The sequence below is a fragment of the Nycticebus coucang genome, chromosome 5 (genome assembly GCF_027406575.1).
Source record: "Nycticebus coucang isolate mNycCou1 chromosome 5, mNycCou1.pri, whole genome shotgun sequence".
Classification (NCBI taxonomy): domain Eukaryota; kingdom Metazoa; phylum Chordata; class Mammalia; order Primates; family Lorisidae; genus Nycticebus; species Nycticebus coucang.
Genome location: NC_069784.1, coordinates 22,149,575 through 22,176,562, shown reverse-complemented (window position 1 = coordinate 22,176,562; position 26,988 = coordinate 22,149,575). Strand labels below are relative to the sequence as shown.

The 26,988-nt window shown below is 39.8% G+C and overlaps 1 protein-coding gene across 9 annotated transcripts in view; it reads left to right on the top strand.

Annotated features, from left to right (window-relative positions):
- The first annotated feature begins 10,720 nt into the window (after positions 1-10,720).
- ZNF644 (zinc finger protein 644) overlaps positions 10,721-26,988 on the top strand; it is a 155,575-nt gene continuing 139,307 nt past the window's right edge. For 4 of the 9 annotated variants that reach the window (XM_053591315.1, XM_053591311.1, XM_053591316.1 and 1 more), the window contains exon 1: positions 10,727-10,997. The gene's annotated coding sequence lies outside the window, so the exon portion shown is untranslated. Of the gene's footprint in view, positions 11,299-11,431; positions 11,714-26,988 lie in introns of those variants that run through there. The other 5 variants (XM_053591319.1, XM_053591317.1, XM_053591320.1 and 2 more) reach the window with 5 other exon arrangements.

Genomic DNA, 26,988 nt, shown 5'->3' with positions numbered 1-26,988 from the left:
GATTCTAGCCCAGAATCGTACTCTCATACGGGACTTCTTACTATACTCAAAACAGACCACAAAGGTAGAAACTTTTACTTTTCTATCTCCCCTCAAAGCAAATGTTATTTGCTAACTCAATATTCCTCAACATAATGTTATTCCTAACTCAACATTCCTTATATATATATAACACACAACTATGGGTATTTGACTATTGTGTATCTGATATCTCTCTTTTAAGAGAATAAAGAAATAATTTTTTTTTTTTTTGGAGAGACAGAGTCTCACTGTACCGCCCTCTGGTAGAGTGCCGTGGCGTCACACGGCTCACAGCAACCTCTAACTCTTGGGTTTACATGATTCTCTTGCCTCAGCCTCCCGAGCAGCTGGGACTACAGGTGTGCGCCACAACGCCCGGCTATTTTTCTGTTGCAGTTTGGCCAGGGCTGGGTCCGAACCCGCCACCCTCGGCATATGGGGCCGGCGTCCTACTCACTAAGCCACAGGCGCCACCTAGAATAAAGAAATAATTTAACATGTCACTTCCATTTCATGAAATAGTGATGCCTTATTATGTAAAGATTTCCTAATAATCTGTTATCCAAACTGTGGATGAGATAGTATTTCTGTTTCATGAAAAGTCATTGTGAAGGTTTATTGAATTTTAAAGGAAGAAAATACTGAAATCTCTTATCTGTGTGCCTCTTACTAGATGGCTGGGTATGTTTCCTTTTGTCCTCAGGTCTGTAGTTATAGATCTTAGGCATCCACATGCCTCTTCCAACTCATAGTATCCACAATGGAAAAGGGGAACATGATATGGGCCAAGTTTGAAAATGGGGACATCATGCCACCTTGATTATGAGTGGTCAAGTGCTCTGTAGCTGGTATGAGTCCCAGGAAGTACATGGTCCCCTGAAATCTGGGGACAGGTCAGTGTAGAGCCTGTGGGAGCAGCTTGTTTATGCAGGCATGTAAGCCTGAAGGTATGGACCATGTATATTCAGACTAATGTATTTTCATTACCATTAGACACCTTCCACCTGACTTGAAGGGATCAGTAGATAGCTGTTGAGTGAATCAATGGAAAATGTCTTGGCCTGTCTAACAAAATGGTGAAACAGATGCCATAGAATGCTCAAGAGAATAAAGAAACTTCTGGGAGACAAGAGATGTTCATAAAAGAGAGAAGACTGTTCCTCTGCCTGTTCTATTGACACATGCTAGAGAAAATTACATAATTATACACAAGTAATGTTACTATAGATTCTTGGTCTCCAGTGTCAACAGTAACCCTAGTTTTGCCCAAATGCTAAGGGTTCTGGGTCTGGGTTCATATACTCTACAACAGCTGTTTCAAACCTTCCCTACCTTCCTCAAGACTTCTGCCCACCTCTTTTGGGTCACTTTGTGCAGAAAGTCCTGCTGGCAACTTTACAGACAAAATGGACAGCATCTGAATAAAAGAAATACTCTCACTTGGTTGATCCCCCTTGTAGAAATGTGTCAAATGGTCCAAAGGGAGTAACTCTCCCTGTGCAAGTGTCATTTTAATGTTCTTCCTATACCACCACTTCAAGGAACTCACTCCTTCCATTATGTCTCTCTCTAAAACTTTTTTTAAAGTTTTATTGAAACTTTTTTGAAACTCTTATTGTAACAATAAACTATATATGTAATAATTTATGTGTGTAATAAATATATAATTTTATAAGTTTTGATGTATCACGTATATTGCATCTGTGAGGCTGTCACCACAATCAAGAAAAGAACATATTCATCACCCCCTAACAGTTTCTCATTTCCTACTGTGAACCCTCACCCCAACACCTTGTTCCCCACAATGGCAACCACTGCTCTGCCTTCTGTCACTATGGATTAGTTTGCATTTTCTAGAGTTTTACACAATAATAAGCATACAACTGCTCTTTTGGGGGATTTGGCTTTATACATTTGTCTATTGATGGGCATTTTTGTTGTTTTTAGTTTTTGGCTATCACCAATAAAGCTGCTATGAAAATTCTTGTGTAAGTCTTTTTGTGAGTGTATATTTCTTTTATTTTATTATTTTTTTTTAGAGACAGAGTTTCACTTTATGGCCCTTGGTAGAGTGCCGTGGCATCACACAGCTCACAGCAACCTCCAACTCCTGGGCTGAAGCGATTCTCTTGCCTCAGCCTCCTGAGTAGCTGGGACTACAGGCGCCCGCCACAACGCCCGGCTATTTTTTGGTTGCAGTTTGGCCAGGGCCGGGTTTGAACCCACCACCCTCGGTATATGGGGCTGGCACCTTACTGACTGAGTCACAGGCGCCGCCCTGAGTGTATATTTCTTTTATCTTGAGGCAATATCTAGGAGTAAAAGAAATGAGTCATATTCACTATATGGTGTGTATGGTTGACTTTTAAAGAAACCACCAAGCTTTCCCCTAAACCTGTTATACTCTTTTGTTGTACATTCTCAGAAACAGTGTAGTAGAGTTCCAGCGGCTACAGATCTTTGCCAACACTTGGTACAGTCAGTCTTGTTATTTTTAGCCATTCTCTTGGGTGGGTAGTGATAGCTTATTGTAGTTTTAATTTACATTTTTATAATGACTAATGAATACTTTTCTTATGATTATTTGACATCACCATATCTTTTTTGGTGAAGTGTCTGTTCATTCTTTTGTCCATTTTAATCAGGTTACTTATTGCATTTTGAGAATTATTCATATATTATGGCTACAAGTCCTTTGTCAGTTGTATGATTTGCAAACATTTTTTTTTCCCAGCCTGGGATTGCCTTTTCTTTTCTTAACAGAGTCTTTCAAAGAACAAAAGTTCTTAATTTTTTTTTTTTATTGTTAAATCTTAGCTGTGTACATTAGTGCCATCGCCTGTACCCATTCTAAGATGCACCATAGATGTGGCCCCACCCATTACCCTCCCTCCACCAAAACCTCCTCGCTCCCTTCCCCTTCCTTGGCCCTTTCCCCATAGTCTTGTGCTGTAGTTGGGTTATAGTCTTCAAAAAGTTCTTAATTTTGACAAAGTGCGTTTTTCAATTTTTTTTTTATGGAATTTGCTTTTGGTGTCATATGTACAAAATCTTTGCTTAGCCCTAGCTTACAAATATTTTCTCTTAAGAGTTTGTCATGTTAGGTTTTAGATTAGGTCTATGATTAATTTTGAGATAACTTTTATACATGAATTAAATTTTAATTTTTTGCATATATATAATTTTTTGCTGAACATTAATTGACCACAACATATTTGTGGGTCTATTTCTGGACCCTCTCTTCTCTTTTGTTTGTCTATTTGTCTATCTTAGTGCCAATACTACACTTTCTTGATCATTATTTTCCATGCCAATCTTTTCACTGACCCTTGCCAGCCTATGAATTGATTTTCTTTGTATAGGTATCCATATGTTGTCCAGTTTGCTACAGCTGAGGGTGAGGATGAGCAGGCTTGCAGAGTACAAATCAGGGCCACCTCTCCATGTACATTGACAGCAGGGCAGTTCCCTTTAACATTTGCCATGGTTATGCAGGCACCAGCTTTATCCTGACAACATCCTACTTTTCTCTCTGTTCAGTTTTACCACCGTCAGTAAATTGTATATCTTTCTGTGATGCAAATTTGATCACATAATTTCCTTTTAAAAAGCCATCAGTGGCCAGGTGCAGTGGCTTACACCGGTAATCCTAGCGCTCTGGGAGGCCGAAGTGGGTGGATTGCTTGAATTCACAAGTTCCATATCAGCCTGAGCAACAGTAAGACCCCCATCTCTACTAAAAATAGGAAAAAACTAGCTGGGAGTGGTGCCTGGTGCCTGGAGTCCTGGCTACTCAGGAGGGTGAGGCAAGAGAACCCTTGAGCCAGGGAGACTGAGATTGCTGTGAGCTATGATGGCACCACTGCACTCCACCCAGGGCTACAGACAGAGTAAGACTCTAGCTCAAAAAAAAAAATAAAATAAAAACCATCAGTAATTTCCCATTGCCTTTAGGACAAAGTCCAACTTCCTTATGCTTTGTGATTGATCTTCTGCTTCTCCTTGAAGTTTAATTTCTTGGCACTCCCCCACACTTCCCTGTGCTATATATTCTAGCTGTGTGAATTACTTACCCTTCCTTAAACCTGCCATACTCCCTCGAATTCTTAGACATTTTTCATGTTTCTCCATCTGCAAAGAATGTCTGTCTCTTTGCCCTCACTTAGCATTTAAAGGTCTTTTAAGGCTTGGCTTAGAGATAATATCAATTCAATTCCACAAATATTTGCTAAGCAACTAAGAGGAGCTAAGAATTGCACCATGATAAGGAACAACTCATGAGCAAGACTGCTGTGGTTCTTGTCCTCAGGCAGTGTGCAGTCTAGAGGAGGTGGACATTGAGCAAGTAATTCTAGTGAAATCCACAGGTGTCATGTAGAAAATAGCATACAGTGAAATTGTACCTCCTGATAATGCAAAAACCAATCATAATACATCTGGCCAGTAATCCTGTCCTCTGTCCGGTTCTCATTTTCAAATGTGATGGCTGAAGTTTTTATCTTGGCAGGGAAGGCAAAGTGGAATGGAGGCAGTGGGACATCTGCATTCCCAGTAATCTCCCACCCCAATTTTCCTGCATTAGGTAGATTAAATGAGTGTCAAAAAATCTGGAGATTCCTAGAATCAGTGCTAGGACACTGGAATTTCCAGCTGGTCACAGAACCTGGAATCATCCCTACAGTATTTAAGCTGGAGAAGGATCAGCAGGCTGCTCCACACTCTAGCTGAGACCAAGATGAACTTCGATCACACAGCTTGACACCTGGAACTCTCCAGCAAACTATGCAGGCTGACTCCAGACGTTTCCTTAGCCACATAATAATGTAACTTTGTAATTTATAAAATTGAGTTTGGGGCCCCATTTGCTCAGTGATAGTGGGGTTTACTGGACATAGGAGGTGAATGTAACAAAAGAGGAAGCATGGAGTGCTGTGAGTGTGAGGTGAGGGGGTGGCTGAGGGAAAGACTCTCTGAGGGAGGAATATTTAACTGAAACTTGAGTGAGTAGGAATCAGCCCTGGTGAAGAAGTGGGAAGATAGTTCTAGGCAGAGAGAGCCTCCTGCAAGAGCCTCTCCTGGTTCCCTCGGCTAAGGTGGGTCCTACGCTTTGGTATTCCCAAGCTCCTGCTGGGTGCTTCCTCCTGACCTACACCTATCACAATGGTCCTTTTCTCCATTTATCTCTCTCCATTAGACTGTAAGCTCCTTGAGGATAAGGACTGTGAGCTTAGGGCCCAGTAGTCAATCAATTCCCTCTGTGTGAAGTAGGGAAGCTGAATTAGGCAAAGACCCTCCCTGGGCAGAGGAATTAAGAGAGGTAATCCTCAGTGCAGTGTAGAAGAATGAAAAATAGGCTGATGGAAGCTCATGGGTACAAGGATTACTTTACAAAGAAGGGCACCATTGTGGGAAGAAGATGGCACCTTTTCCTGCGGCTGGATTGAGGCTTGTTACAGGGGGCACGAGTCCATGAGTGAGGAGCGAGCTGTGTTTAGACTCCATTCCTCTGCCTGCTGTCTGTGGACAGTGCACGAACGCCCCTAGTGCACATAGAAGCTCCGTGGATTTTTCACTGCAGTCTTCGCTGTGACTAGTACAGAGCAAAGGGTCTGACACGTAGTAAGTAACTAATTACAAAATACCCTACAAAAATAAAAGCTCAGACTGCAGTGGTTTTAGGGTCCTGCCGAAAAAAGTGGTGACAAAACTCAGTGAAGTCTGAGTTACGTTAGAAGCAAAGGACACACTTGCGGATGAATTATCCTCTGATGTTCTGTATCCCATCCCTTACTTAGCTCAATTACGACAGCCCTGATCAGAGTATGAACTGAAGAGAGTAAAGCTTGACATAAGCCTTGAACTTAGGACAGCCTGGGTAAAGATGGAGTGGGGCAATTACCAAGTTTATGAAAGTCAATTTACCAAAACAGAGTTGGGACAGTTTTTAAAAAGTCAGGCAGTTGTATTCCATTGACTCTAAGATACTACTGAAATGTATGCCATTATTTCATAAACCCCTTAGAAAGAAAAAGAACTGCCAATTACAAACTATGATTTGATTTCAGATATGTTACAACTTTTTTTTTTGAGACAGAATCTCACTTTGTCACTCTTGGTAGAGTGCCATGATGTCATAGATCACAGCAACCTCAAACTCTTGGGCTCAAGCGATTCTCTTGCCTCAGCCTCCCAAGTAGCTGGGACCACAGGCTCTTGCCACAGTGCCTGGCTATTTTTAGAGACGGGGGCCTCGCTCTGGCTCAGGCTGGTCTCAAACTGGTGAGCTCAGGCAATCCACCCACCTTGGCCTCCCAGAGTGCTAGGATTATGGGTGTGAGCCACCACGCCTGGTCTGTTACAACATTTTTTAAAAAGTGCCATAGAATTGATGAAATATCAATTATAAATAGTTCTTTTTGTGGTGTGTTGTTATGTATCTTTAAAGAAAATAAGTTATTGACAAAAAAAAAAAAAGAAAATAAGTTATTATCCTGATGAGAACATACTAACAGCTCAAGTTCCCTTGACAGGTACATCTTCATGGCAGAGTACAGATTGCTATCAAAGTTTCCTGATACTATCTATTGAAATAAAATTCCTTTAATTCTATGTTCATCAAGCAAGTAATTTAGTGTTTCTACACCCTCCTCTCCAGGGAGAGAGTGTGCTGACCAGTCAGCCTGAGTGTGCAAATTTACCCTACATTATTATGTTGGCATTTGATTTATCCATTAGCCTCTTGCACATTTCATCTATTTGAACTAGATCAACTCTGGTTCAACTGATTTTCAACCTGCGAAGCTAAGAGCCAATACCTGGAGGAAAATGACTCCATGTTATCATCATCACTAGGTCAGGAACTAGTTGTACAATAAGCCAACTTTTCTTTGCCAATTTTAACATGCGAATAGCACATGTGACTTTTGATCTATTCCAGCATAGATGTTTGAGAGCTGAGTGTGTCGTATTTACATTCACCTTCTCCAGGGGGCCCAGTACAATGATATGCCGATGAGTAATTCTAAATGTGTTCCTAAATATTAGATGTAATTTTTACTAAATATGTGTATACTAAATCTATTTTGTACATGTTTTATGAAGTTTTAACTTTTTTTTTTTTTTTTAGAGACAGAGTCTCACTTTACAGCCCTCGGTAGAGCGCCGTGGCCTCACACAGCTCACAGCAACCTCCAACGCCTGGGCTTAAGTGATTCTCTTGCCTCAGCCTCCTGAGCAGCTGGGACCACAGGCGCCCACCACAAAGCCCGGCTATTTTTTGGTTGCAGTTTGGCCGGGGCCGAGTCCGAACCCGCCACCCTTGGTATAGTATATGGGGCCGGCGCCTCACTGACTGAGCCACAGGTGCCGCCCAAGTTTTAACTTTTTTTGGGGGGGACAGAATCTCACTATGTTGCCCTCAGTAAAGTGCTGTGGCATCACAGCTCACAGCAACCTCAAACTCTTGGGCTTAAGTGATTCTCTTGCCTCAGCCCACCAAGTAGCTGGGACTACAGGGGCCTGCCACAACACCCAGTTATTTTTTGTTGCAGTTGTTATTATTGTTTTAGCAGGCCTAGGCAAGTTTGAACCCGTCATCTTTGGTGTCTGTGGCTGGCACTGTAACCACTGTGCTACAGGTGCCAAGCCATGAAGTTTTATCTTTGATTTTGAGATTTTTCTTTTCTTTTTTTTTTGGCCGGGGCTGGATTGGAACCCGCCACATCCGGCATATGGGACCGGCGCCCTACCCCTTGAGCCACAGGCGCCTCCCGAGATTTTTATTTTCTATTTCCTCATCTCCCCCATTCCCTGGTAAATCGAGGGTTGATTGCATCTCTATGTCTTTTCTTTCTTTTTAGAGACAGAGTCTGACTTTGTCACCCTTGGTAGAGTGCTGTGGCATTACAGCTCACAGCAACCTCCAACTCCTGGGCTTAGGCAATTCTCTTGCCTCAGCCTCCCGAGTAGCTGGGACTACAGGTGCCTGCCACAATGCTCGGCTATTTTTTTTTGTTGCAGTTTGGCCAGGGCTGGGTTTGAACCTGCCACTCTCAGTATATGGGGCCGGCGCCCTACTCACTGAGCTATAGGCACTGCCCTATGCCTGTTTTTTTATTGAACTACAAACTTTCCTCATTCAACATTATTTATTGAATATCTGCAAGGAACTGTGTTATTTATATTTTTTCTGACAGTGCCTAGCATAGTGCCTTGTACAGAGTTAGAAATCAGTGAATGTTGGTTGAATTGGATGGAATTATTTATTGCATACCTGCTATGTGTCAGGCCCTGTGTTGGGGTCAGTGTGGGACAAGAATAAATATAAAACTTGGTCTGATTACTTCTTTGCCTTTCTCTGCCCCAGATAGCCTCTTTACCCCCATTCCAATGAACAAACACACTGAACCACTTGCAGTTCCACAAAAGTGACTTTGCCTTACAGTTTTGGTCCCAAGAAGTGGGTCCAGAACTAGAGAGGTCCTAAGCAAAATCCAAAGTTTGATTCTACTTCATTTAGGATAGTAGGTAGGATAGAGGTAAGAAAGTACCCTTGTCGTGATTCAACTTCATTACTAGACTAGTAGGCTAACTGATGTTTCCTTTTTCCTTTTTTCATTTTGCCTGGAGTGAAGAAGTATCAGAATAAGGAGAATTATTTGTTTTTATTTAACACTGAATTGCTTTTTTTGTTTGAGTGAGTCATTTGAGAACACAGGTTGCTTTTTACCTTTTATTACATTGTTTTAGTCAGTGGGAATAACTAATGGGTTTATATACTGTGCTAATATGGTCAGATTTTAACATCTTAACAGTAACCAGACCTTGATTTTACTTCCTTTCCCTCTTCATCATAGCATCATGTTATTCACAGTGAGTGGATGTGCTGTGTGGATTTTCTCCTAGGGTCAAACTGTTTTCTACATCTTGACTTTCATTCTTACCTGCAATTTCCTTTTAGTATCTTTGAATGTTTTGGCATTGAGCCACATAACGGGTCCTTGGATTTTCCCAGTTGCCTGCATTTTTTTCTTTTTGCATGACCTTATTCAGGCTTTCCGTACTGCTTTTCCCACTCACACACAGCTTTAGAGATCTATTTTGTTTATAAACAACTATTACTACGTCTGCTATTGTAATTACTATTATTACTCCTTCTATAGTATTACAGTTCAGTTGCTCAGTTCTAGTGCACAAAACAGCTTGGTGAGACCAGTTCCTGATCATAGAGATGAGAGTTGTGAGTGATTTTATCTGCTTGGCGTGTGAATCTACACATCAGTCAGTGGTGCACATTCACAACAGTTATTTTGTTAATAACTGCTTTTGTCATGATATAATGTGGGCCTTTCCATAGTGCACAATATTTTTATTTGTTCTAAGTCCAATAGTAAATTCAGAATGCCAAATTTTAATGGATTCTACAAAAGAAATGATCTAAAGGGCACCTCCTAACTGGCTACAAAAATATACACATTTATGTTTTATTTTTTACCTTTTTGAGTAAATGAAGAAGGAAGATTAGCACTTTGAAAGAGACAAAGAGCTATATGACTTTGAGGAAATTACTTAAACTCCCTTTACCTCATTAGGTTATAATGAAATTGAGTTGATTAATGCCTGGTACACTACATAGTAAGCACTCAGAAGTGTCAGTGAGCACTCAAAAATATCAGCTATTATTAGTAAGTAATGAAGCAATTAGTGGTATTTAGTTAAATATCTATTGTTTGGAATCCATGTTTGTTGCGCTGAAGGCACCATCCTAAAGAAAATTTCTCCTTCCTGTCGAATAAACGCTATTATGTTGTATCCCTCTAAATGCCAGTAACATTTTGAGGGTTTGGAGGAGCACAGTTTGATAGTTGCTCAACTATTGAAAACTTCTTAATTTTAAAAAATTTTAATGCGTAAACGGAAGTTCCAAAGAACTTAAGGCAGAACTAGTAGATTCCTCAGAACTTTTGGCTCATCTTAAACATATAGCACCTCCTTGTGTGCTCAGTTCAAAAGCCCAAAGATTAGCCCCTAATCACTGTCTCTGCCCTCAGGATCCTGTGTAGAATGCTTATTAAAACTCAGCTCTTGGGCGGCGCCTGTGGCTCAAGGAGTAGGGCGCCGGTCCCATATGCCAGAGGTGGCGGGTTCAAACCCAGCCCTGGCCAAAAACCACAAAAAAAAAAATAAAAAAAATAAAACTCAGCTCTTGGGACCTAGTGATTCCCTTACAGGTTAACGGGCATCTCAGGTGTTTCTTATATAACTTGTCATGGCACATTCAGTAATGCATGGAGTCAAACTGGAGCAAACCTAGGACACTTTTTAGGCTAGGCTGTCCAAGTAATTGAGGTGCCACACTTGACGCTTTGCCCGGCCATCAAGCATCTCCCAACACTTGTTCCCCTTAAGAGCCTAAAGCCTTCCTCTGCCATTTCTCCACAGTTGTGACCAGTGAATATTGCATTCTTTTGCTGTTTTCCTCAACAGTTGCAACAGAGAAGATTTTGGCATGCCAGTGATCGTGGAAATCAAACGGGCCTGTTCCACCTTAAAGGGCCTAGGCATGCCCAGTGTTTGGGTCTTGCAGAGTTTGGGCACCACCATATTTGGAGCGTGCCTACTTTGGGGCGGGAACCTCCTTGGGAATGATTAGGTCAGCGCTGGGGGAGGTGACCTTGTTTGGTTTCTGGCACCCGAGAACAGTGAAGCACTGTTCCTGCTGCCCCCGTTTGTCTAATTGGCCCAGACGCTCCACCAGCGCGAGGCCGCCCGGGCACTCCACGCCGGCCGCCCCCGCCAGCCGCAGCCCGGCAGAGGCGGGAAAGCAGCGCGCCTGCGCCGTGGGAACCGGGGCCGGAGGCGAAAAGCGGGGAGCGGAGGGGGGCTGTTGAAGCCGAGTAGCGTACAGAGCGGCGTGTGACGCGGGGACGCCGCGCGCTCCCAACGTCGCCCCGGTTTGACGCACACGGCACCAAACTGTGAGTTTCAGGGGTTATTTGGTCTGATTCGCTGGGGCCCAAGTGGGTTTCGGGCCTCTGGGCTTTGGCGGCGGCGGGACTGAGGGTGGCGGAAGAACTTGGGGGACCCGGCCCCCGGCGCTCGGGCCTGGGGAGCTACGCCCTAGGCTGGGTCCCAACCATCCAAAAGGACGCATTTTGCCGCACAGGCTAAGATGGCGGCGGCGGCCGAGGAGGCGGAGTTGGTGCCACACAAGGAGCCCGGGCCCCGGGTTCGGGGAGGCGGCGGCGGCGGCGGTCGCGGGGGGCCGAGGAGCCTGAGGTGAGCGGCGGCCGCCGCCGCGGGGCGGGACTCGGCGGCGGGGGGCGTGGGGGGCTTTCCGCGGCGGCGTCGGAGGATCCGGTAGCGGACACAAAGGGGCTGAGCTGGGCACTAGACTTGGGGGTTTTGTTTAGTCACATGAAGCTGAGCAGCCAGTGAGCAGTAGGGGGAAGGGGCCGAGACCAAACGGCTTGGGGAGCCCGGCCGTCGCCATTGCAATACACTGAGTAACGGGGCGGTCCGAGGGCAGTCACCAGCCCCTCTCGTCCAGGCTATCGGGTCTCGGCCTGAAGCGCCGGCTTTGGCATTAACTATATACACCCCTATCTCCCTGGGGACTGGACTGCAAAGTCCTCCCCTCCCCCTGTTCTGCAAGATCTTGTGCCGCTAGGTGCCTGGGAAGTAACCGCAAGAGGTAAATCGCTGGAAGTGTTTGGGTGTCCAGGGGTGGGTGTCCAGCTAAAGCTTTTTGCCTCTCCACCTCTGATTCCCTGGCCTTTGTGTCCCTGGGAGCTTAATCTCTGCCAGAGGAAAGCAGGTGTGCTCTACTTCTCCCGTGAATCTGAAGATGAGTTGTCCCAGACCCTTCTCAGTGATTGGACACTAAGGTGGTGGAGCTAAAGGTTTCCTGTTACGAGACTTCCACAGACAACTTTCTTGGTGGGATTCTTGTATGGTTTAGTAGCATTAGTGGAAAAGTTTTCTTGCACTGTTTAAGTAATACGGACCTGAGTATAATTGTTAGTAACACCGCTGTATTTAGACTTCAGATTTTGTGTGATCGTTAAAATCAACAAGCAGATACACAGTCGAGGGCATATTTTGTACACAGGTTTACTAATTTCAACAGAAATACCAAAACACCATCATCTGTTCTGGCCAGTCCTGACCAATGCCACGCTGTTGCATCTGGACGATAGACTGGATTTTCCTTAAGCATGTATTCCCTCCTTGCAGTAGTTTGCTTTGGTTACACTTTCTGGTCCCACAAGAAGGAAAGCCTTTCAAAAAATAGACAACTAAAGTTCCTCAAAGAAAGGAAATGCTGTTTGCCTTTGGTGCTATTTGTAAGTATCCAGGAAACTTGATGGCAGCAACGTTGCATTTTGGTAGGTTTGCTATGAAAAATCTAGTGTTTGTTATGAGGTTATAACTTAGCTTAGACATTTTAGTAGATGAAACATGAGGGCTTGCTCAGTATTAATTCAGTGGTATGAAGCTGTTAAAAATCATGGTGTGGGTTAGAATTTTTAACAATTGCAAGTTATACAGCACTTACATCATACTTTGCGTTGGCATTTGGGTAGTAAAAGATTGTGATGCTAATGTTTTGTGTTTGCCATTAATAACAGTTATTTGATTGAAGGTATACTCAAACACATTTAGATGACTACGTAGATCTGTTTCAATTGAAATTTGAACTTTTCAACATTACTTAAAACTTCTAATTTTTCGGGCGGCGCCTGTGGCTCAGCGGGTAGGGCGCCGGTCCCATATGCCGGAGGTGGTGGGTTCAAACCCAGCCCCGGCCAAATTAAAAAAAAAAAAAACTTCTAATTTTTCTTGTTTTTTTCAGATATGTATTTTCCCCTTTTTAGCTTTTCTTAGAGAACAGTCTTGTGTTAGTGAATAGGAGATAATGTTAACATTAGCAAAAATGTATTCCTGGATCATACAATTTTACAGTGGAAGAAATCTCCAAGAACAACTACCCTTAATCTCTTTTACAATATATGGAGGAACAGAGATGATTAAGTTAGCGACATGATGGAAAATGATCTTTCAACTTTTACTCCTTTGTTTCCATTTTTCATATTGCTAGGATGATAAGGTGAATATATGCAACTAATAATGATTAAAAAACAAAAACAGGGTGTTACTGAGAATACTTGTTGACTAAATATATTCATGAGAATGTGACAAGTTACTTATTTAATGTTACATGCTGACTTAATTTTTGAAGTGACTTTCAATGGAACAAATTTGTATACAAATACAGAAATTTCAGATAATTTCAGAGACTTGCTTTTGAATTTTGAGATTTTCCCCAAAGCTGTCTTGACCCAAAAATTGAAAGTTAAAAAGCAACTAGATACTTGATAAATTTCTTGGAAAATTTGAAATAACTGCCAGTTATTGCCAGTTGTTACATAAGAAAAGAAATGAGGTAGATGCTGAAAACAAGTGAGCTAGTGCCTTTTATTTTGTAATAGTGTTTTGGTTGGATAAATGACCATGCTACTCAGAATGTTCCTTTTGTCTAAAACAACTTTTTAAGACTAACAGCTACTACTACTACTGTTGAGTAGAGCTGTATGATGTGTTAGGAAATTAAACAAATAGTATTATCTTTTATGGTGTGATCTCACTAGTGATCTTTTAACTTCTTTGGCAAAAAAGTTTATTTGTTTTAATTAAGTTTTTAAAGGTTTTATGGGTCATTTAAGGTGCTTTTAAATTACTGAATTTTTAAAGAAAATGTAAGCTCTTTGATAATTTTAAACACAGTGTGAGTGGATTTAATTAAACTTTAGTTTTGTGATAATTAGGGTTACAGTTAGGTTGTTTGTAGTTATAAAGTGAGTCTATCACCTATATACTTTAAACATTTTCCAGTTTTAATTTGTCATTCATGTTACAAGAGGGAGAGTTTTGGTTGGATTGAGACTGTAATGGGTAGCAGGAGGGGAAAAGAAAGACTCAAGGAGAGTCAGTAGAGAATATCTGCAGTTTAGACAATAGGTCAGGTCCATCTTTCTGTCATCCCAGATATGCTGTTACTTGTTAGAGTTACTAATTTAGATAACTTTTAGGATGTGATTCTAGAAGGAAAAGAGTGGACCTTATATTTGTGGGAATGCTTTTCTCAGGACTGCTTTTCATTCAGATATTTAGGCAGTTGTAGCTTATAGCGAATGTAGAAATTGGCATGTTGAATCATCTAGCTCTAATTTTGCAGAGCACTAATTTTAGTAGTCCTTTAAAAAACACATTTTTTACATTTTAAATTGATAGCCTTACAAAATAGGAGAATGGATACTATAACACTTTGGATATATATACTCCTGTTAGTTTTGAATGTTTTTACATTTATTGGATATTAATCCCTCTAGTACAGAGAATGTCTTATACATGGGGGAATCTATAGGTATTGAACAAAATTATGAGATATGGCATTGACTGAAGCAAGTCAGGAAGTGGTGTTTTTTATTTAGTTTTATTATAGGAAAATGGTTTCTTTGAACAGTGTAAGCCATTTCCAACCATTGAGTTTTAAGGGACTTCAGAATCATCAGACTGATTCTAGCACTAGCTCACCCTGCTGGTTGACTAATATATTTCTCCTCTTCCTCTGGAAAAAATGAAAACCAAAAATTAAACATAAAACCAAACATAAAGATCCCCTGAAACCTACAGTGTGGTAGAACACCAAATTCAGCTCATTCTTTCTTTAGAGAGAGTTCCTGTGAAAAGGGTGTTTTTCCTCATCTCTAAGGCCTTAGTTGTTCCACCCTTTAATTTTTTCTCAGATCTGCCAAAGTTAACTGTGGAGTTAATACTAGCCTTTTGGAAATTAACTAGGAACTCTTATGTGATTATGGAGTTTTATTTATTTATTTATCTATTTTTGAGATAGAATCTCACTTATTAACCCTTGGTAGAGTGCTGTGGCGTCATAGCTCACAGCAACCTCCAACTCCTTGGGCTTAGACGATTCTCTTGTCTCAGCCTCCAGAGTAGCTGGGACTACAGGCGCCTGCCACAACACCCGCTATTTTTGTTGTTGTTGTTGTTGCAGTTTGGCTGGGGCAGGGTTTGAACCCACCACCCTTGGTATATGGGGCCGGTGTCTTACCCACCAAGTCACAGGCACTCCCCTTATCTTTTATTTTTATGCAGGTTTTGGCTGGGGCCAGGTTGGAACCCGCCACCTCGGGTATACGGGGCTGGTGCCCTACTCACTGAGCCACAGGTATTGCCCTGTTTTTTTAAATTTAAGAAATCCTGTGATAATCGAGAAATGTTAGGAAGAAAAACAGAAAGTCCTGTGAAATAACTTCTGGGAGGAAAAAGGCAGAGGAGGACGAGCCTGCCAGAGCAGAAGCCACAGCAGAGCACTTCTCTTGGATGGGGAAATATGAGAATGGATTAAGGTTATTAGCATTTAAAAGATTTCCTTTCTACTCTCCCTTTACTAATCTTTGTTCTACTTCTTCTGTTTGCAAGATGTAGCCTTCCCATTTTACTTGGTATTCTTGGAAGTGGAATCTTACATATAAAAGTATAGATAAGTGATTTTTTTTCCCTTGAAATTTAATTTTAATTTTGTTAGTACAGATTGTGGTAGAATTGAAGTTGGTTAGAGTGATAAATACGGATTTTATGTGTTAAACCTTTGGCATGTATATTATTCATTTAAATCGAAAATACAGCTTTATGAAAACTTTATATAAACTATATAAATATAAATGTTATGAGCAAAATAGACAACTGAAAATTTAAACAGTAACTAATAAAATGTTAGGATTAAAGTACGTCACAGTTTTTAAAGCATATTTATCTGTAGTCTATCAATTACCTAATTTCTAAAAAAGATTAACATTTTATAGTTTTTGGCCAGAGCTGGGTTTGAACCTGCCACCTCCAGCATATGGGGCCGGTGCCCTACTCTTTTGCGCTACAGGCGCTAAGATTAACATTTTAATCTTTTCTTGATATTTATCATTTAACTTGTAATTATCTTTTTTATAAATGTCACAGGGAAGATGTTAAAGATAGTCACGCACTGTGTAACAATATTTAGGTCAACAATGGAGCACATATTATGCAATGGTGGTCCCATAAGATTATATTTTTATTCTATGCTTAGATGTTACAGTTGCTTACTTATTCAGTACATTATCATGCTGTACAGGAGCACATTATAACTTAGGAGCAATAGGCTATTACTATGTACCTTAGGTGTATAGTAAGCTATACCATCTAGATTTGTGTAAGTATACTCTATGATGCTTGCATAGCTACCAAATCACCTACTGATATTATTTCTCAGAATGTATTCCCGTGCTTAAGGGATGCGTGACTGTGTAACTTGTACTTTCAGAGCCCCTTTTTTAGGGGAGTTGATTCCCAATTTATTTTTGAATGGTTTGTCAAGGTAGGTAGAAGTCTTGCCACAGTTGGAATTAATTGACTTTTGCATACTACTGTTTCACCGAATATTTTATACATATATATGTTTATATCTACACACACACATACAGAATTATAGTTGGCATTTGTAATTATGCAAATATGAGGGTGCAGAATGGTATAAGGTTTAAAAAGTGTAAGCTTTGAAGTAAAATTAGAAGGGTTCAAATTTAGCGGCGTGAGCACTTACACAAGTAGATTTACTAAATTACCATCTTCTTAGAGGTTTAGGGTTTGCATTATATAATTTGCATAAAATCTATAGCTTTCTAGAATATAGTGAATGGTGGGTAAGTGTTAACTGTTACAATAAAAATATTTATTACCATTGTTTAATGGTATCTTGAATTTTCACATATGAGTGATCTAGGGTTCTTATACTTTTGATAATGTCTGTTTTTTTTAGGCCATATTTATAAAAACAAGGTTGTTATAAGGGAAGTGAGAGGAAGGCATGTGTACCTTTTCCCATTCTAGCAGCAAAACCTTATAACCAGGTTAAATATTTCAGGAATCCATTCCCTGTTAATGACTGTCAGCTGATGATTAGATGCACTTGGGAATGAGTGCATTTTGGTGATGTTATTTCCCAAGCAATGTGTTGGTTTATCTTTGTTATAGCGTCCTGAATTTCTTCACTCTTGTTTAAAGTCTTGAAGCTGAGGATGATTGTGGCCATTAGTAGAGAGAAGAGGGGAGTGGCTATGTGTATTTATATGTAAAGTTTATACAGACCCTAGATGGAAGTAAAGAGGGGCTACAATAGTAGCAAGATTGAGGGGGAGAATGTGATCTTTCCTTTGGATAGCTTAAGGTGTATCTCCCCAAACATTTCCTTTTGCTGTTTTACTTTTTGCACTTTATTTTGTATGTGTCTTTGCTTATTTCCCCTCTTTAATCTTCTTTCTACCACCTGCCTCCTCCCACCACAAAGACAAAATTTAAACAGTTGTAAAAGGCAGCTAGTAAAAATAGTTTTAAGTTCATGTAAGGAAGGCTGCTAATGTGAAATATTAAAGTTTTTCATTTATGCTTGAAAAACATTTTCAGCAGTTTGAAAAACGAAAGGGAAGAAAGTTACTATAATTTTACCATTATATAATCATTGGTATTAAAGCGGAAGGGAGATGATACTGACACTAATTATCTGTATGCCTCTTAATAATTCTCCATTTTACATGTGAGAAAACAAACTAAGACACGGGTCATATAGATTATACGGATAGTAAATAATGGACCATCTAGGTTTAAATCTCAGCATATCTTGAAAAAGGTCTACAGATAAGACCTTTGTATTCTGCCTTGTCCTTCCAATATATCTTTCGTTTTAGCTAGTTATATACAGTTTGTAAGTTTAATCTCCTGGTTTTAAAATTTAACATTATAAACACATTTTTCTGCCTACCCTTATTTCAAGTAGTGTCTTCTTGCCCACATTGTCTATTCATATCACCACATAAAGGCTCTTTGTCTTGTCTGTGGACATTGGTACAGTGATAATGGCCAAAATGGGAGCTGCCTTTTTCTTAACTGAATAGTTAAGATGAAAAAAATCAAGTTTAATTGGAACTAATACTCAATGGGATTAGGATTACTACATGCTGTCTATCCTTCCCGGTGGGACATTTAACACAAAATTGGATACTGTATAAATAATATATGATGGCATTCAATTTATCTCCTTCTGAGAACAGTTTTTCTTATATTTCTACATTTTGAAATGCTTTAAACTTCCTTATTACATGTCTTAAAATGATATTAAAATTAAACAGGCACTTAAATTCTGGGTACTATTAGTAATCCCTAATATAATAATAATTATTTTATTTTATTTATTTTTTGAGACAGAGTCTCACTGTGTCACCCTTGGTAGAGTGCTGTTGCATCACAGCAACCTCCAATTCTTGGGCTTAATTGATTCTCTTGCCTCAGCCTCCCGAGTAGCTGGAACTACAGGCGCTTGCCACAACGCCCAGCTATTTTTTTTTTTTTTTTGAGATAGTCTCTCTATGTCACCCTGGGTAGAGTGCTATGGTGTCACAGCTTATGGCAACCTCAAACTCTTGGGCTTAAGAGTATTCTCTTGCTTTGGCTTTCCAAGTAGCTGGTACTACAGGCGCCTGCCACACGCCCGGCTATTTTTTGGTTCTTGTTGTCATTGTTGTTTGGCGGGTCTGGGCTGGATTTGAACCTGCCAGCTCCGGTGTATGTGGCTGGTGCCCTAGCCACTGAGCTACAGGCACTGAGCCATGCCCAGCTATTTTTTGGTTGCAGTTGTATGTTGGTTAGCAGGCCTGGGCTGGGTACCGTCAGGCTCGGTGTATGTGTCTGGTGCCCTACTGCCTGAGCTACGGTTGCCACCCTAATATTATAATATTGAATTTGTAAAAGAAAAAATGACTTAATACTGAATTTTTATGCTCTCATTGGGTAGGTAACATTTGTATGTTAAGAGAGAATTTGTGGGATATAGTGACTGAAATACTGTATGCTCGAAAATTGTGAAGAATGTATGTTTTAAGTGTTCTCACCGCAAAAAAATAAGAATGTGAAATAATGCTTATGTTAATTAGCTGGATTCAGCCATTCCAACAATGTGTACATATTTCAAAACATGTTCTACACTGTTTAAGTATCTGTAATTCTTATTCCTCAATAAAAAATAAAATAATTTATGTAGCCTTTATAAATTGTATAGATCAGCACTGCCCAGTAGAAATATACATTGAGCCACAAATGCAATTTTAAATTTTCTATAACCACATCAAAATATAGGTAAATTTTTATTAATGAATTTTTTAACCCAGTATACCCAGAATATTATTTCAGCATATAAACATGATTGAAATATTTAACATTCGGGCGGCGCCTGTGGCTCAGTCGGTAAGGCGCCGGCCCCATATACCGAGGGTGGCGGGTTCAAACCCGGCCCCGGCTGAACTGCAAACCAAAAAATAGCCGGGCGTTGTGGCGGGCGCCTGTAGTCCCAGCTACTCGGGAGGCTGAGGCAAGAGAATCGCTTCAGCCCAGGAGTTGGAGGTTGCTGTGAGCTGTGTGATGCCATGGCACTCTACCGAGGGCGATAAAGTGAGACTCTGTCTCTACAAAAAAAAAAAAAAAGAAATATTTAACATTCTTTTTTTTTTCCATACCAAGTCTTCAAAATCTGGTAATGTTCTTATTTAAGACACATCTTAATTCAGACTAGACAGACTACAGGTACTAGTAGCCATGTGTGATTACTGTATAGGACTGTAGCAGGTGTAGATACTAAGCTTTGTAAGGGGGTATGGAGAAAAAATAAAGTAGAAATTGAACTGAACCTTATAAAGGATGGCTTAGCAAAGAGAATGCTTGAGAAGAATATTCCTATAGAGAAATGATGGGAATTACAGCAGGAGGTATGATTTGAATCCAGGTAATGGAGTGGCTTGAGTACAGTTGGGGGATGGGATATGAGAGGGAGAGATTATATATTGGAGGATGCCTAATTCATGTCTGTACCTGAGTAGTACTTGATGAATATTGAATTAATAGGAGAATGAGTATGGTACAGAATGCAAAAAATGCTGGAAGAAATATACTAACAAAGTCTTATGGATTTTCAAAGGGGAAAGTGTTCTGTTTAGGGAATGTTGATGTGTGATTAGCAATATGATGGAGATTGGTAAAAAATGATGAAAATTGAGAAAAGATTTTTAGATTTGGCCATTACTAGTGACTTGTCTTTAAAGATTTATTTACTGCCGGGCGTTGTGGCAGGAGCCTGTAGTCCCAGCTACATGGGAGGCTGAGGGAAGAGAATCTCTTAAGCCCAGGAGTTTGAGGTTGCTGTGAACCATGATGCCACAGCACTCTACTGAGGGCAACATAATGAGATGCTGTCTCAAAAATTTTTTTTTTATTTAGGTATAATTTATGTGCAGTGAAGTGCACAAATGTTGTGAAACTCAATGAGTTTTTTTTGTTTTTGTCTTACATACCTAGACCAGGAATTCTGCTATTCGTTTTTTTTTTTTTTTTCTTAAAGACCGAGTCTTCACTATGTCGCCCTCAGTGTGCTGTGGAGTCACAGCTCACAGCAACGTCAAACTCTTGGGCTCAAGCGATTTTCTTGTCTCAGCCTCTCAAGTAGCTGGGACTACAAGTGCCTGCCACAATGCCTGGTTATTTTTTTGTTGTTGTTGTTGCTGTTGTCACTGTTGGTTAGCTGGCCAGGATGGGTTTGAACCTTCCACCTTCGGTGTATGTGGCTGGCGCCTAACCACTGTACTACGGGCACCGAGTCAAACTCAATAAATTTTTAAATGTAAGTATGTTACCAGGTAAGGTAACTTCTACCCAGATCAAGGTATACAATATTTTTTGCACTGAAAAAGGGGGCCTTATGTCCTTCCTGTTAATTCCACCTCACAGGAGTAACCACTTTTCTGATCTATATCACCATAAATAAGTTTTGCTTCTTTCTGAACTTGCTTATGGCGTATTTACCCTCCTTTCCAAGGGTAGTGAGAATTGATGTTTGAATCTGCCTTGTTTGATATGGCATTGTGGTGTTCATTTGGAGGTGTAAATCAGATGATGGTTGGTACTGTGGTCATCCTTTTTCTTTTTGTAGTGTGGTTTATGCTAGGATCAGAGGGGTGCTTCTTAATCTTCATTGATAGTGTTCCTTTAAGAAGTTGGAAATTTGTTTAGAACTCAAGAGATTTGAATTTCCTCCACAGATAACACAGTTGTCTGGCTCGCTTTCATTACAGTATTCTAGGCATATAGCCAAGAACTAGGTGGAGGAGGTCTTGGATTGCCTCCTTATATAGATGCCTGTTGGAGCCTCTTTAGTAGCAGCTTCCAGGCCTTATATAAATTAGCTTTTAGGCATTTTAGGTTGCTTAATAAGGTATTTGGTTTTTTTCTATTGTGATTGTAGAGATAGGAATGTATAGGTATACTTCTGTTTACAGGTAAATGTCCACCTCTCAACCAGAAAGATTTTTTTTTTTTTGAGACAGAGTCTCACTTTGTCACCTTAGGTAGAGTGTTGTAGTGTCATAGCTCACAGCAGCCTCAGTCTCTTGCCTCAGCCTCCTGAGTAGCTGGGACTACAGGTGCTTGCCACAATGTCCGGCTGTTTTTAGAGACAGAGTCTTGCTCTTGCTTAGGCTGGTTTTGAATTCCTGAGCTCAGTCTATTCCTTGGCTTCCTTGAGTGCTAGGATTACAGGTGTGAGCCACTGTGCTTGGCCTCAGAAAGATTTTGATATATGTTCATGTTTAAATAACTAGATTGGTACTCTGTGGACAGTTTGCACAAAAGTTTGAATGACTGAATCTCATGAAGGACCTGAAATAGAATTATTGATTGTTATTTTTACTTCTGTTTGAATCAGTTTTTTTAGAATGGAATTAATAGTAATAGCATTAGTTCACATAAAACCTTGTATAGTATAACAATATTAAACTGGGAGAAAGGATTTTTTCTGAAATATGTAAAGCACATAATAAAGAAATTCATATTCTAGTATACCTAATTTTGAGAAATGGATATGTTTTATAAATTGTGAAGACACGAAAAGACTTTCTCATTAACAATTTGGATTTTCAGGCGGTGCCTGTGGCTCAAAATGCTGGAGGTGACGGGTTCAAACCTAGCCCTGGCCCAAAACTGCAACAACAACAAAAAAAAATTTGGATTTTGAATCCTAGTGAGCTTATGAAGGAAAATATTTACTCTATATACAGAAGTTTTATCTTTTTGAATTTGTAGTATGTTTAGTATACTCTTGCTCCAAGGATTTTTAATAATTATCTTGAAGAGGGTGGTGCCTGTGGCTCAGTCGGTAAGGCGCCGGCCCCATATACCAAGGGTGGTGGGTTCAAACCTGGCCCTGGCTGAACTGCAACCAAAAAATAGCTGGGCGTTGTGGCGGGCACCTGTAGTCCCAGCTACTCGGGAGTCTGAGGCAGGAGAATCGCTTGGGTCCAGGAGTTGGAGGTTGCTGTGAGCTGTGTGATGCTATGGCACTCTACCAAGGTCCATAAAGTGAGACTCTGTCTCTACAAAAAAAAAAAAAAAATTATTTTGAAGAAATAATAAACCTTATCTATCAGCTTTGCTTATTTGTAGCTTTTATGAGGTATATAAGGCTGAAGTAAAATTGGTTAAACATTGAAATAGTGTATGTTTATTAGCTTCAAAATATTAAGACTTACCCATAACTTTTTGGGCTAGATGTAGAACATCAAAAACATGATGTAATTAGAATATTTTTAATTATAGTATTAAGAACAGACATCTATGTGTAGGAAAAAAATGAATTCCAGAGTGTATTCTATGTATTTATGTTGTTTCGAATGTTATATTTGAATTTGGTTTTGAGAGATTTGATTTTTTTATATTCACAGAAGTCTTGTGTGGTTGTGTTTCTTCCAGTCTTCACTTGCTGGGTTAGTTATACAAAATTCACTCCATATCTCACTAGGAATAGCAGTGCACACATGTAGAGAGCAGGTTATGGTTCTTGTTCCCAAGGGCTCATGATCTAAGGTAAGATACAACTTGAAGAGTACTTGATTATGAAACACTTGAGTTACTGAACTGACATAAAATAATAGGAATGGTTTATTATAAGATTAGTTTAATTAATAAAGCTTCTTGAGAAAAATAGGTTTTTTTTTACATACATTTTGAAGAAGTGTGTATAGATTGGTAGAAAGGGAAAGGAATACCATGTATCAGCCAGGGAGAAGAGCATGTTAAAAAGCACAGAGATGGGAACTGTGGAATGAAAGCATTTTCCTTGGTTAAAGTAGAGTCTATTTTAAATGAATGTGGTGTGACTGAAGAAGAGATTGAAGTGAGGAAGGTTGGTTAGAGGTTACTGTCTTGGTGAACGGGGAAAGAATATATTAAGAGTAAGCGTAGGGCGGCGCCTGTGGCTCAGTCGGTAAGGTGCCGGCCCCATATACCGAGGGTGACGGGTTCAAACCCAGCCCCGGCCAAACTGCAACCAAAAAATAGCTGGGCATTGTGGCGGGTGCCTGTAGTCCCAGCTACTTGGGAGGCTAAGGCAAGAGAATCGCTTAAGCCCAGGAGTTGGAGGTTGCTGTGAGCTGTGTGAGGCCACGGCACTCTACTGAGGGCCATTAAAGTGAGACTCTGTCTCTACCAAAAAAAAAAAAAAAAAAAAAAAAGTAAGCATGCATAGTTTCATTTTGTATTTTTTTATTTGTACAAATTTATGGGGTATAGGTGCAGTTTTGTTACATGCATAGATTGTGTAGTGGTCAAGTCAGGCCTTTTAGCGATCTGCACCCAAATAATGTACATTGTACCCATTAACTAATTTCTTATCATCCACCCTCCTTCCACCCACTGACCCTGCTGAGTCTCCATAGTCTAGAATTTTCTCTGTGTCCTTATGTACACATTTTTTAGTACCTACTTATGAGTAAGAATATATATTTGACTTTCTGTGCCTGGCTTGTTTCACTTAAGATACTGGCCTCTATCTCTATCCATGTTGCTGCAAAATACATGATTTTATTATTTTTCTCTTGTAGTTCAATAGTATTTCATGGCGTATATAATCTGTTTCCTTTATCCATTTATCCATTGATGGATGCTGAGTTTGATTCCATGTTTTTGTGATTGTGAAGTTCAAATACCTTTTAATACGATATTTTGGTTTCCTTTAGATACTCAGTAGTAGAATTGCTGGATCTAATAGTAGTTCTATTTTTAGTTCTTTGAGACATCTCCATATTGTTTTCTACAGAAGTTATACTAATTTGCATTCCCACCAAAAAATATGTGAGATTTCCCTTTCTCCACAACCTCACCAGTGTCTCTTATTGTCATTTTAATAATAGCCATTCTGATGATACCTTGTTGTGGCTTTAACTTGTATCTTCTCTGATATTTAATAATGTGCATTTTTTTCATATACCTGTTGGCCATTTGTATGTCTTTTTTTGAAAAGTGTTCATGTCGGGTGGCGCCTGTGGCTCAGTTGGTAAGGTGCCGGCCCCATATACCGAGGGTAGCGGGTTCAAACCCGGCCCCGGCTGAACTGCAACCAAAAAATAGCTGGGCATCGTGGCGGGCGCCTGTAGTCCCAGCTACTCGGGAGGCTGAGGCAAGAGAATCGCTTAAGCCCAGGAGTTGGAGGTTGCTGTGAGCTGTGACGTCATAGCACTCTACCCGAGGGCTATAAAGTGAGACTCTGTCTCTACAAAAAAAAAAAAAAAAAAAAAGAAAAGTGTTCATGTCCTTTGCTCACTTTCTAATGGGATTGTGGGTTTTGCTGTTGAATTGTTAAGTTCCTTTTTATTATCAGTTCCCTGTCTGATAATAGTTTTTAAATATTTCTCCCATTGTACTGGTTGGTTGTCTGTTCACTCTGTTGATTATTTCTTTTGCGGTGCAGCTTTTTAGTTTTATTAAATCCCATTTATCTATTTTTTTTTTTTTTTTTGTAGAGACAGAGTTTCACTTTATTGCCCTCGGTAGAGTGCCGTGGCGTCACACAGCTCCCAGCAACCTCCAACTCCTGGGCTTAGGCGATTCTCCTGCCTCAGCCTCCAGAGTAGCTGGGACTACAGGTGCCCGCCACAACGCCCGGCTAACATTTATCTATTTTTTAAATTGCCTATGCTTTTGAGGTATTAACTCATAAATTCTTTGCCTGAACCAATGTCCAGATGAATTTTCCCAAGGTTTTCTTGCATTTTTATAGTTTCGGACATAACATTTAAGTCTTTCATCCATCTTGAGTTTGTTTGTTTAAGACGGAGTCTGTCGCCTAAGGCTTTGTCAAGGCTCCCTCGGATGTAAATATGTGGCTTTGTTTCTGGGTTCTCTCCTCCTTTTTATTGATCTTTGTGTCTGTTTTTATACCATTACCATGCTGTTTTGGCTAGTATACAATTTGAAGTCAGATAATGTGGTACTTTCAGCTTTATTCTTTTTGCTTAGGATTGCTTTGGCTATTCAGGCCTTTCTGGTTTCATGTGAATTTTAGAATCATTCTAATTCATTGAAAAATGACATTTGTATTTTGGTAGGGATTGACTATGTATATTGTTTTGATTAGTATTCCTTTTTTTTTTTTTTACAGTTTTTGGCCGGGGCTGAGTTTGAACCTGCCACCCCCGGCATGTGGGGCTGGTGCCTTACTCTTTTGAGCCACAGGCCCTGCCAAGTATTGTCATTTTTAATAATAATTCTTCTGATCCATGAGCATGAGATGATTTTCCATTTGTTTGTATTATCTATAATTTCATTCATTAGTTAAGGCTTTTTAGTTTTCTTTGTAGAGATCTTTTATATCCTTAGTTTATTCCTAGGTATTTTATTTTATTTTTTATAGCTATTTTAAATGAGATTGCTTTTTGGTTTTTCAGCTAGATTGTTGTTCTATAGAAATAACTGCTAATTTTTGTACACTGACTTTTGCATCCTTCAATTTTTTTACTGAATTTATCAAATCTAAGAATTTTTTGATGGCATTTTTATAGGTCTAAGATTATATCATCGGCAAACAGGAATGATTTGACTTTCTCTTTTCCAGTTGGATGACTTTCAGTGGGAGTGGTAGAAGTGAGCGTCCTTATCTTGTTCCAGTTCTTAGAAGCTTTTAATCTTTATTCAGTATGGTATTAACTGTAGGTTTGTCTTATATTGACTTTATTATGTGGAGGTATGTTCCTTCTGTACTTGGTTGTTACAGGTTTTTATCATGAAGGGATCCTGAATTTTTATCAGCTGTTTTTATGCATCTGTTGTGATAATCATATGATTTTTGTCCTCCTTTTGATGTATCATGTTTATTGATGTAAGAATGTTGAACCATCCTTGCATTCTTGGTTTAAAACCCACTTGATCATGGTATATTATCTTTTTCAGGTGCTATTGGATTTGGTTTGCTAGTACTTTGTTGAGGAATTTTGTGTGTGTGTTCTTCAGAGATCTTGGTGTGTGTGTTCATCAGAAATCGTAGTCTGTGGTTTGCTGTTTTGTTCTGTCCTTTTCTAGTTTTGGTATCAGGATAATGTTGACCTCATAGAATAAGTAGGGAGAATTCCCCTCTAGAATTTTTTTGAAGAGGTTCACGAGTATTGGTATTAGAAATTCTTAGTACATTTGGTAAAATTCAGCTATAAATCCATCTGGTCTTGGGCTTTTCTTTGTTGGAGATTGTGTTACTGATTCAATCTAGCTGCTCCTTTTTGGTCTATTAATTATTTTTTTTTTTTAGTATTGAATAAGCTTTATTTTAAAATGTTAAAAACATGATTCTAGTAGGAAAAAAATTTCCATCCCTCCACCCCCCCAATCCATAACAGGATTCAGCAATTTTGTAATGTTTGGACCTAGGATGACAAGAATGTTTGAACCACCTGGAGTCTTCTTTAAAACTATCTCTGAGGATGGGGTTTAGGACTGATTTTTCAAAATGTTCCCAGAAACTGTTTTTATACTGTTTAAAAGCCACTG